Source organism: Sciurus carolinensis, chromosome 18 (genome assembly GCF_902686445.1).
Source record: "Sciurus carolinensis chromosome 18, mSciCar1.2, whole genome shotgun sequence".
Taxonomy (NCBI): domain Eukaryota; kingdom Metazoa; phylum Chordata; class Mammalia; order Rodentia; family Sciuridae; genus Sciurus; species Sciurus carolinensis.
The window spans coordinates 9,794,579-9,806,793 of NC_062230.1; the positions used below are offsets into that span (position 1 = coordinate 9,794,579).

General features: G+C 44.8%; 1 protein-coding gene and 1 long non-coding RNA gene across 2 annotated transcripts in view; one reads left to right on the forward strand and one right to left on the reverse strand.

Annotated features, from left to right (window-relative positions):
• Window positions 1–1,922: 1,922 nt before the first annotated feature.
• Window positions 1,923–10,259, reverse strand: LOC124970001 (uncharacterized). Its single transcript, XR_007106056.1, has 3 exons — window positions 9,779–10,259; window positions 7,454–7,643; window positions 1,923–2,193 (listed from the first exon to the last, which is right to left on the reverse strand). It is a non-coding gene; the product is annotated as an uncharacterized LOC124970001 (long non-coding RNA).
• Window positions 9,461–12,215, forward strand: part of Baiap2l1 (BAR/IMD domain containing adaptor protein 2 like 1) — a 90,052-nt gene continuing 87,297 nt past the window's right edge. Inside the window, 1 exon segment of the mRNA XM_047533012.1 lies at window positions 9,461–9,781. The gene's annotated coding sequence lies outside the window, so the exon portion shown is untranslated.

Below are 12,215 nucleotides of genomic sequence, written 5' to 3' on the forward strand. Positions count from 1 at the left end.
TCTTGCAGCAACTATGACTGACTCCAGAGCAAAATGAATGATTTATCTTTACGAGCTTCCTAACTGACAACTCTGAACAATGAATCTGAAATTTGTTTCTTGGAAGAGTGAGTGTCAAATGATGTTCTTGGATTAAAATGAAATGAGAGTACTTTTGGAGAGTGGCCTAAGGATATAAACTCAGACAATAGGGGATTTTTCAGGACGTCCCAGTTTTAATAACACTCTCTCCTCTTTGGTCTCAATAACCATATTCAAATGTGGCTGTCCAGGGATCTTTTGTTTTAATTCCAAAATAGGGTCATCCCCAAAAGGAAAATTTTAAATGTATGAAAATTTTAAGAAACTCTTCCTTAGCAGTTGTTTTTTTTTTTTTTTTTTTTTTTCATTTGAAGATTCATGATGTTTAGCCAGGCACGGTGAAACACACCTCTGATCCCAGTTCCTTGGGAGGCTGAGGCAAGAGGATCTCAAATTGAGACCAGACTCAGCAACTGGTGAGGCCCTAAGCAACTTAGTGAGACCCTGTCTCAAAAACCAAAACTAAAAAGGGCTGGGGATGTAACTCAGTGGTAGAGCACCCCTCCTGAGTTCAATCCCTACCCAGTACAACAAAAAAAAGGTCATAATGTTTATATGTGTTGAATTTGACATGAACCCAATTCTTCCAAATTTTAAGAACAATATAGTCAACCCTTTGGATCCTCAGCTTTTGTAACATGGGATTTGACCAACAACGAACTGAAAATATTCAAAGGAAAAAAAATTGTACCTGCTCTGAACACGTATAGACTTTTTTCTCATTATTGCTTAAATGACACAGAGTAACAACTATTTACTTAGAATTTACATTGTATTCCCAGCAGCTCCAGAGGCTGAGGCTGATCACGAGTTCAAAGCCAGCCTCCCTCAAAATCCTAAACAACTTAGTGAGACACTGTCTCTAAATAAAATTTTAAAAGGGCTGGATGTGGTTCAGTGGTTAAGCACCCCTGGGTTCTAGCCCCAGTAGCCAAAAAAAAAAAAAAAAAAAAATTGTATTATCTAGAGGTGATTTAAAGCATTGGGAGAATGTGTGTAAGTTATATGTAAATATTACACCATGGTATATAAAACTGGAACTATAGCATCCATGAATTTTGGTATCCATGGGGGTCCTGGAACCGATTGCCTACAGATACCAAGGGAAAACTGTCTGTCACTTAGGAAGGTTTTAACTGCCAACCAGAAAGCTCAGTCAGTGCTCACCAAAACCTGGAAGTCACTGATGTCTCTCCATTCAGTCCCTCTGTACTTGTTCATGTTTAACCTTCTTTATTGCTTCGGGCTTGCAGATGGTGGCTTCTTCTTGCATGAACAGATCTGCTTTCTAGGGAAAGCAGACCTTTGTTTACTCTGAGTCTTTGGCCAGGATGTGTCTATTTTTCCACTCCTCACTTCAAAGAGAGCAGAAAATCACCTTTTTTTCCTAGCTCACCATCCTATAGTAGAAAAAAGGAATTGCACATCTGCCTTTATATACCTCCTGTGGTCTTTTCAATGCTACAGCATTTACAGACTTTAAACATCTCCAAATACAACAAATAATGCATGGAAAGCATCTTAGTGCTCAGTACGAAAATAGTGGAGCTCTTTGGACCATAAATTTATGGCTCCTATTTCTGAGCCCACAGTGCTTCCTGACATCATGGCCAAACTCCTGCTAAAACTTTTATATGCTCAGATTCTGATGGGATGTTGATTGGTGAGGTCTGCCGTTCATACTCAGCAGAGTTCCATTGATTCTTGATCCTTGCACTTCTTCGTCAATGTCAATATGTTGGGGACATTCGTAAAGAAACACATAAATTGCTACTCAAGGTTTTGCTTAATTATTTATAATTGCATGCATTTGCCCTAATGGAAAGTTTCATTTTCTGCTGAATTTCAAAATCCATGAGGCTAATACATCCCTTTTTAGTATTCTTTGTTTTATTGCACTCCGTCCATCCACGGGAATCTAAAGCAAGAAGGCACTATGATGCTCAGAGTGGTAGATCACAGAAGGTCTGAGTTGCTCTGGGTCCAATGTGAAAGCAGTTGGCATGGTGAGATGGCACCTGGTACCCGAACATAAATACGGGTGTGTGATAAGGTGGGTGTAGATAAAAAGAATCAGCAGAGGCATCCCTGTGTCACCGACCTTTGCTCTCACTGAAAGAGAATTAAAGTATTAAAAGACAAATTGCCCTCGTGAAAAGAATGTTCCATGATATTCCACCCCCTTAGCATCTCCTGGTGTTCTCTTTGGGAAACTCCTTAGTAATGCAAGACTTTCCCTTCTGGCTTCCCTGCTGTGATTACAGCAGCATAAATAATTATAAAAGAAGTCATGTGCCAGGTGTGTTGGCTTTCCCCTCTGAGCCCAGCTACTCAGGAGGGTAAGGCAGGAGGATTGATTGAACCCAGGAGTTCAAGGTCAACCTGGGTCACGTTGAGACCTGGGGGAGAGAGAGGGAGATTGAATGAGCTTTGTCTGGCTCAACAGATTTTTGGAAAAGTACTTCAGAGCATCATTTTCCAAGTCTTCCATTTCAGAAAAAGTCCCAATGGAAGGTAAAATTGTTCCAGAACTTACTGCATTTATCAAAAGAAAATACTGGGCACACAGGCAAGGATTTAAGATCCACAGAAAGGAAATGCACAGGAGCAGTCCATGTTTGGCATTTGGTAAATGCAAAACCCAACTTTGCCTGGCGAAGGAAAGTCTAGAACTTTCTCTGCTGATGTTTTCCCATGGTGGGGGGTGGGCGGCAGGGGATAGGGAGGAATTCAGGGATCAGACAAGGCAGATGAGGAGAGGCCAGGAAGATCAACTTCTACCCACCCAGCTAGGCCATATCCCCTGGAGGCCAACTCAAGGAGGAATTTTCAGGACAAGAGACCAGTGGCTTTCCCTTTCTGCCCTTGGAAAAGTCAAAAATGTTCAGGTTATCTTGGCCTTGGGCAAATAATCCCCCCTCACAGAGGTCAACCTGCACCTAGAGAAAAAGATTTCACAATCAGAGCTGTGCACAGAAGTTTAAAAAAGGGAGGGAGAGAGAGAACTTTAGGACTAAAAATAACTTGAAGAACAACATCCCTATTCCAGAGGTGAAAAAATTCGAGACCAAGAAGTGAGGAAAAACAAACCAAAAAAAACAACACCTTCCCTGATACCACAAACTGACAGAGATAAACTGAAACCTGACCCTTGGCCTTCTACCCAGGACTTGCCACTCCACACACAAGTCTCAAAAGGAATCAACAAAGGTCCTTTCGGGTTTCTGGCCCAATGCGACAGCCTAGAATTCCTCCAGTGACAAAGATTAAAAATGACAGATAAAATTTATCAACGATATTTCAATACATAGCTGAGTTTGCAAGGAAAAAAAAAGATACAAAAACACAAAGGGAAGGAAGACAAGCACATTAACAGGACATCGGAGCGCTTGGGAATGGGGTGGGAATAGAAGAGCCAGAAAAGGGCCCCAAAATCCATGCGTCTCCTGTGTCCTCTGCTTCATCTGTATGAAGACCCATGGCCTGTGCAAAATGGAAAGTAGACACTAAGACTCATTCAGGTGGGACCCTGGAAGCTGCATGTACTAGAAAATTCTTAAATGGGCTGGGGGATGACAAGGGAGCCTGCCTTAACTCGGGTCTTTTTTTTTTTTTTTTTTTTTGGTACCGGGATTGAACCTAGGGACACTTAACCACTGAGCCACATCCCCAGCCCTTTTTAAAATTTATTTAGAGACAGGTCCTCATTAAGTTACTTAGGGCTTCACTCAATTGCTGAGGCTGGCTTTGAACTTACAATCAATCCTCCTGCCTCAGTCTCCCAAACCACTGGGATTACAAGGGTGCACCACCATGCTGGGCTTAACTGGGGTCTTGAGTAGAAAAAATAATATCCTAAGAGAAATTAACCCACTTAAGATTGTGATACAGGCCAGGGACAGAGTCTGAATTTTTACCTCACCCCATGATGAGCTCTTTGGAGTGCCTGGCAGGAACCAATGTCAAAACATTTCTGGTGAAGTAATTCACAACCCAGAAGGAACAGGATGGGATTCTTTCAATAGTTCTTGTGCACCTACTATGTGCTAGGCCTTGAGCAAGGTACCATGGACAAGACAGAAATCATCCTGGCCCTTGTGGCACTGTGATCTGATGGTGGAGTGGAGGTGGAAGAGACAAGACAGCAAGAACAAGAAAAAGATGAGCCAGTGCACAGTTGACCCTCCCTATCAGCAGGTTCCCATTGTGGAGTCGACCAGATGTGGATTGAAAATATTCAGAAAAATCGTGTCAGGACTGAACATGTACAGACTTTTTTTCTTGTTATTATTCCCTAATCAATGTAGCAAAACTACTTGCTCCCCCCCCACACACCCCCCAGTGCTGGAGATTGAACCCAGGGTCTTGTGCATGCGAAGATCACTCTACTAACTGAGCTACATATCCTCAGCCCACTGTTTACATTCTATTAAGTATAAGTCATCTAGAGATGATGTAAATGTGCTGGAGGATGCACACAGGTTACATGCAAACATGACCATTTTATACAAGGCACTTGAGCACCTGTGGATTTTGGAATCAAGGAGGAGTCCTGCAACCAATCTGCCACTGATATGAGAAGTGACTGTATTGTAACAAATTACCACAAACTTAGTGGCTTAATACAGCACATACATACCCAGATGAGTCTTTTTTTTTTTTTTTTCTTTCCTTTTTGGTATCAGGGATTAAACTCAGGGTCACTGACCCACATCCCCAGCCGTATTTTGTTATTTTATTTAGAGATAGGGTCTCACTGTGTTGTTTAGTGCCTCACATTGCTGAGGTTGTCTTTGAACTTGAGATTTTCCTATCAAGCCAAGGAATTACACATGTGTGCCACCCGCCCACCTCCAGATGAATTTATAGGACTGAAATTCATGTGTCAGCAGGGTTGGTTCCTTCCAGAAGGGAAGAGTCTGTTTTCTTTTTCTTTTTTCTTTATTCCCCATAGATTTATTGAGGTAAAACTGAAGTACAATAAAATGCACATATTTGAAGTATGCAACTTCATCAGTTTTGATAAGTGTGTAACCAATGTAATATAAAATAAAAAGCATTTACAAGTTGGGCATGGTGGCACACGCCTGTAATCCCAGTGGCTTGGGAGGCTGAGGCAGAAGGATCACAAGTTCAAAGCCAGCAAAAATGAGGCACTAAGCAATTCAATGAGACCCTGTTTCTAACTAAAATACAAAATAAGGCTGGGGATGTGGCTAAGTGGTTGAGTACCCCTGAGTTCAATCCCCACTACCTAAAAAAAAAAAAAAGAAATCTATCACCTTAAGATATATAGAACCTCACCCCCACATGTCAATATTTCAATATTAAATGGCACACTTATAAATATCTCAGAGGTCAAGGAAGAAAGCACAAGAAAAATAAATAACAAGTGCTTTGAACTAAGTGATAATAAAAGCTTACAATATCAGGATCTCTAGGATGAAACGGTACTCAGATGAACATTTATAATTTAAAGTACTTGTATCAGAAAGAAGCTAGAATAATAATCTAATTATTTTCAAATTATGTACCAGGAAGGAAAAAATAAGAGCAGGTGAGAGTTCATTTTCTTGCCTTTTTCAGCTTCTAGTAGTTGTGGCTGCCTTTGTTCCTTGGTTTGGGACCCACACCTTCAAAGATCATTGCTTCAGCCTTAGCTTTGGCCATTATATCACCTTCTCCTTTGGCCCTTCCTGTGTCTTTCTCAGAATGATCTTTGTGACTCTATCAGGTCCATCAGCTAATCCAGGACCATCTACCTCTTTCAAAATCCTTAACATTTGTAGAGTCTCTTTTGCCATGTGAGATAAATAACGTTCACAGATCCTGAGGATTAGGACCCAGACATCTTTGGGGAATCATTGCTCAACCTACCACAGCCCGTGGTAAGCACTAATAGAATTAAATAGGATGCCCTGATCGGGAGGGCCTAAAATACTATTCAGGTTGAGTGGTCAGGGAAGGCCTCTCTGGAATCCAAACAACAGGAAAGAGCGAGAGGGATGAGGGCAGGGTGGAGAACATTCCAGGCAGAGCAAACAGCTAGCAAGAAACTCTGTAGCAGAAGCCTGGTGTGTCAATGGCTTTTCAGGAATGAGAAAACTTTAAGCCCCCTCCTGTCTCCTGGCATTTTTATGGGAATTTTCTCCAAACTACTGTTCTCAACAAAAAACTTCTGTTGTCACAAAGCCTGATGGGATGCTCGGGATAGCTGCAAGCACTCACAGAAGGCACACAGCCCGTCAGCAAGACAGACCCCCAAACAAGAGCTTGTTTGTTTTTGTTTGTTTTTTTGTTTTTGTTTTTGTTTTTGTTTTTGTTTGGTCCCAGGGATTGAATTTAGGAGCACTCAGTCACTGAGCCACATTCCCAGCCCTATTTTGTATTTTATTTAGAACAGGGTCTCACTGAGTTGCTTAGCACCTCTCTTTTTGAAGCCTGCTTTGAATTCACCATCCTCCTGCCTCAGCCTCCCAAGTTGCTGGAATTACAGGCGTGCACCACTGCACCCAGCTGTGGTTATCAAGATGTTATGGTTTGGTTGTTTGCAATTGCATCTTGCAAACTGTGTTAAAACATAAAACAGGATATTAGATTATTTCAACGAAAGCAGGAGCTAGAAGAGGAGGGGGTGGCTGCCTGCCCTTCAGGAAGTATTCCGCTGAGATACAGAGAGGCCAGACCAGCTCTTCTTCCTGGGGGTGGCGGGGAGGAGTAGGAATGCAGAGCTTTCTTAGTACATACTGAGCTGCCAAATGACACAACGGTGGCTGTTCTCCACCTTTTCCTGAGTCATTCCTTTCTATTGATTCATTTTCCTTCACTTTGAGCATCATATAGTCCAAGAACAACTCAGACTATGGGTTTCCAGGTTTACATGCAATCAACAAACATAGGTGAAGAAACTAATACAAATGGCCAAGAGGGCACACAGATATTTTTACATATGGCAGGATTGACTGTTTATCTGTTACAGCTTTCATTTCGATCCTCCCTAAATTTTGCTTTCTGCACATGCATTAAATGATGAGTCAAACCAGGTTCCTTCTGCACCCCAACAGAGTGCCTGGAGCAGAGCGAATAATCAGTACTCACTTATACTCACATTTTTGTTGTTGCTGTTGTTCAATAAAGAATTGCCAAGAATCTACATATAGAGGGCTGAGATATACTATATATGCCAGGACAGATTAAAAACTGATGATCCTCAAAGACTTCTGAAGGAGCAGGATGATCATAGGAAATTATTCCACAAAGGAGAGTTAAATATGATCAAACATCTGTTGGAAGATTTGCATACACTTAATAACCTGGTCCTTCGATCAAATTCCAACCTCGGCAATTAAAGTGGGCTATCTGAGATACTCACTGCTTTTATGGTGGCTTGTCTCCTCCCCTGTCTCCTCCAGCTCTGACCCACACAGCTGGACTGTGGGGTGTTAAAGGTTAAGCCTCTGCTCTCCCTTCAGCTCCTCGGATGACTGCCTGGCAGCAGAGGGTGGAATGACCTCATTCATCAGCAGGAAGGCACAGAAGGAAGTTGTAAGACAAAAGGTGATCTGCAAAGTTAAGCCAGTGATTTTCACATTTAAGTAAAAACCAACAGACATACTCTAAGAGCCTAATATACAATGGTGGTAATTATAAGGTCATGAACATATCCCACATACAGCAAAGGAAACTCAGTTAGAAAACTTACTAGCCAAATACTGGAAACCTGTTAAGGAAGGAGGTAGCTGTTTGCTGCCTTTGCCTGAAACCCAGGACTGATGTGGTATTTCCCCCAACATCCAAGAATATGTAACTGTTTGGTTCCCAAGTGTGATATGTTTTATAGCTTGCAAAACCTGATAAGACTGCCCCAGAGTCCAAGTGGATATGTCTGTTCTAAGTCCAGAGGCATCTCATACTTTCGGTGTTTCCCATCTGGACCACACAGTGGTTTCATTGTGAGCATTTCCTAGTGAACTTTATCCCAGGAGCAGTTTAGATTTTTATTCCCAGTACTGGGGAGCTGAACCCAGGACCTTGTGCATGCTAAGCAAGTGCTCTCCCACTAAGCTACACCCCAGATCCCAGGAGCAGTGTAGAAGGCTCATATCCTAACAGACATAAATGATGCAATTGTACCTATATAGAAGTTCAGTATTTCACTGCATAATTATCGCCACTACATTAAAGCATATTCACGAATATTCCATGCATCCTAATCTTATACCAAAGATAGTTTAGTAATTATTTTAAAGTAATGCCAGCACGATTTTTTTAAAAAAAAGCTGCAAATAATGGTCACACCCCACTTTTAACCAAAAAAAGGGCGGAGGGCATAAAATCTGTGACGATTATACAGTGGGATATGGTTTTCAAAAATCAGAATAAGATCTCCTGTCTTTGCTTGGTGGAAGCGCCTGCTATGAGAAGGCTGTTCTGTACCCTCCATGTTGGGTCACCCCAGCTTTAGTTGCACACTCTGGGAGAGGCCTAGAGATGACATCGGCCTCACCCCAGGGGCAGGGCTCCGCCCAGGAGTAGGCAGAACGGGGAGCCCTATGGGTCACACACCTGGGAGATGAAAGGAAGAGAGGCTTCCCAAAAACTCAGCTCACCATGGCTTTCTAAATCCTATAAAGATCTTTTGATAAGCACATTTACAGAGCATTGAGCTAAAGGTCGTACTTAATGTAAAGGTCAAAAATGTACTGCCATTTCGACTACCAGATCTGGGCATTTATTATTATTTTTTTTATACTCCAGGAGTTTCCCAAACTTCCACTTAGGTGGAAGTCCCCCTTCCCTCCACCTAAGTCAGTCATGCCCTGGGGTCCCTCCAACCTTTAGGGTCAGCGAAAGGGTAGGCGGGGAGGCAACGATCAGGAAAATCAATGCGCTTGGGGGATGCGGACGCCCCGTTCCTGCGTTACCAAAAGGCGAGGCTTAGGGGAAGAGCTCGCGGAAGACGTGGGCCTCGGACCTCCAGCCCCAGCACCGTGTGGTGCACGCAAGGGTTTAGGACCACAGAGACTGATTGTCCTCGGTCCCGGTTCCGTAGCACGAGAGCAACACTGCAGCGGATTCTTCACGGGTTCCCGGGTCGCCAGGAGCTCTGGGAGGGCCGCGAGAGGGCGCGCAGCGGCCGCCCCGCCCGCTTCAGGTGGGGCCGCCACGCCTACTCCAATCCTGCTTCAGCCCCGCCTATCCGGCGGCTGGGCCACGCCCACCCTGCCTCGACCCGCCTCCTCCCCTCCACCCCACCGGCCTCGGCAGGGGCTGCCCCGCCCACTATTACTCGCCTTAGTTGGCCCAGCGACCGCTAGGCCACGCCCTCCAGCCGCCTCAGGTGGGGCCGCCCCGCCCACCCGGCCCCGCGGCCCCGCCCGCTCCGCGGTCTCAGGTGGGGTCACCCGGCCCGCCCCGCTGGCCCCGGCCGCGTCTGGCCGCTTGTCCTCCGCTCCTCGCGCGCGGCGGCTAGGCAACTTTTGACGTTTTTCAGTGGGGACGCGCACGAGCACGTCTGGGCCGACGGCTGCGGCGGCAGCCGACCCTCGAGGGGCCCTCAGTCGCGCCCCGGTGCTCCCGCCGCCCCGGGTCCGGTGGCCACGAGGCCCCGCCGCGTCCTCCCGCGCTCTCCGGTCCGGCGGCTGCAGCCATGTCGCGGGGGCCCGAGGAGGTGAACCGGCTCACCGAGAACACCTACCGGGTAAGCTGGGGAGCCGGGGCTCGGGGGGCCGGGTTTCCAGGCCGGGAGGCCCCGGGACCCTGGAGGAGCCGGAGTTCGGGGTTCGAGGCCCGGAAGGGGAGCCCCGCCGGCAGCTGGCAATTGTCACTAGGGAAAGGTCGCGATTTTCACCTTCGGGGTAAGGAGGGGAACTTTCGCGGGGAGCCCTCCCCCGCGCGGAGCCGGAGACGCCCAGCGAGCCACGCGCTCCGCCGCCGACGTGTTCGGGGCAGCTGCGGAAGGCGGGGAGAGTCCTGCGGGCCCCGGGCGCCGTGCTCCTCCCAGCCTGGGCTCGGCCACCGCGCTGGCCTGGCTGGGCTGGAGCCGTCCGAGGCCGGAGAGACGGGCTCGAGTTTCCTCCGAGAAAAGAAAGCGCCCAGGAATGTAGGGGGCACACTCCCCCGTAATTAGCAGTCGCCAGGTGAGCCGAGCTCCCCGGCGGAGCCTCGCGGAAGGCTCGGGGAATTTTCTGGTTCGGCGGCGAGTCTGCTCTCGGGAAGTCCTGGAACGCCCTCCCCCTTGCACCTTTCCTACGCAGCTTTAAGTTGAGCTTGGCTTTTCTACATCGATGATGTCGTGAGGTTCTTGGAGCCGCAGAGCACCGAGGTGTTCATAAAATTGGCAGCACATAACCGTAGGGACGCTGGATGGGTCCGTCTCTTAACTGGCATGTCATGCGAGAGAATTTTCCCAGAAACAGACATGGGATTAGTGGCCGGTTTAGTAAGTTTAAGTACTTATAAATGAATTCCAGTTGAAATGAGATATGCGTTTAATCATCTGCTATTAATAGAATACAAAACAACTTTTGTTTTAATTCTGCTTGGGCTCATTGAACCCTTGAGACTTTAAAAAGTTCTCTAAGTTCATTTGTAGCCATGGTTAAGGCCCACCGTTGGATCATTTAATAGATTGTTTTTTAACCCTAAAATTGAGTTTCTGAATTTGCAAGGTCTGAGTGAGTTCCTGTAGTCAGAGGAGTTTGTTGACCTTTCTGGGTAAGAATCTAAAAACAGCATGAAAATATTTTCATAATCTATTCGTTGAAGTCCAAAAAATTATCAATACCCTTCTTCTGAATACATGAATACTGTATCATGTAAATTATACTTTACAGGTAGACTGAGTAGACTGTTGACACAGCATTTTGGGATCAGCAACTATGACCAAAATTCTTAACTACTACTAGTGTGTTTCCTTAATAGAAGGCAATTTTTAGAAATGCCAGCAATTTGAATGTTAAATTCTTGTCTTTGTATTGAGATTGTTAACATTTAAATGACCACAAAGATGGTGAGGCAGGAGGTGTGCCGTCCTGACAGAGTATAAATAAAACATTCTTAGATTGGGGAGTTGTAGTTACTCTGATTATAGTTAAGGAAAAACTGTGTGTGACTGAAATGCAGATCACATAAATTATGTGTGGAGTCTTAAGCATTCACTGGAGTTCAGAAACACACGAACATTGAAGTTCTCCAATGTAGGCTTGTTTTTACAGTCTGAAATGAGAATATCGACTTGAGAAAAGCAATCAGATGTTTGGCATAAACTCTGCTCTCTCACCTCTTCTGATTCATTTCAAAAGTCTTCGAGGGGTTGTATTCAAGCCAATTACAGAGTCACAGCTGTCAACCACTTTGGCAGGTCATGTACCCCTAGAATTGGGGCAGAAGGAAAAATGTGTGGATTTCATTGTTTTGGTTATTCAAATTTGTAGTCATAAAATAGTGTAAATCGTTTTCAGATTTTGAAAGGTTATAATATCCTGAAGATCAGAGACCACTACCTTATTGCTTTCCATTCCCAGGTGTCTGAAAGCACACCCCAAATGTACTAAATGTTGATTGATTGATCTGATGACCTTTTCCTAGTTAATGCTTTGGGATCAGGCTTTATGTTGAGGTGATGGGGGAAGAATTTATAGAACCAGAAAACAGGTTTACATAATTGTTGAAGTAAAGGCCGCAAGCCCTTGGTTTGGCTGTGATGAAAACACACAGTGAAATTTTACATCCTCAGGTCTGACTGGAAGCCTGGAAAGCCTCTCACCACCTCCTCATTGGGTTCTTCTTCCCCAGGCCCCACCCACAGTGATCAAGGCTGAAAGCAAACTTAGTGTGGTGATATTCTACTGACAATATTGGTGATGTTACCTAGCAATCTGAAATATTTTACTAGTAGAAACAGCCTAACCAGGTGTGATTGCATAAACCACCTGCAAAAGAGATTTTTTTTTTTATACTCAAATTTCTTTGAAATAAAAGAATACATTCTTTAGAGAAAAGGGAGGTTTATAAAGTAGTGTGATCCTCTATATGCAGTATCAAATGTCCTTACATATATACTTAAACATTTGCTGAGTTTTCTAAAATATGTACTTAGACAAATTATTACTGGTGATCCATGCTAACTCCCA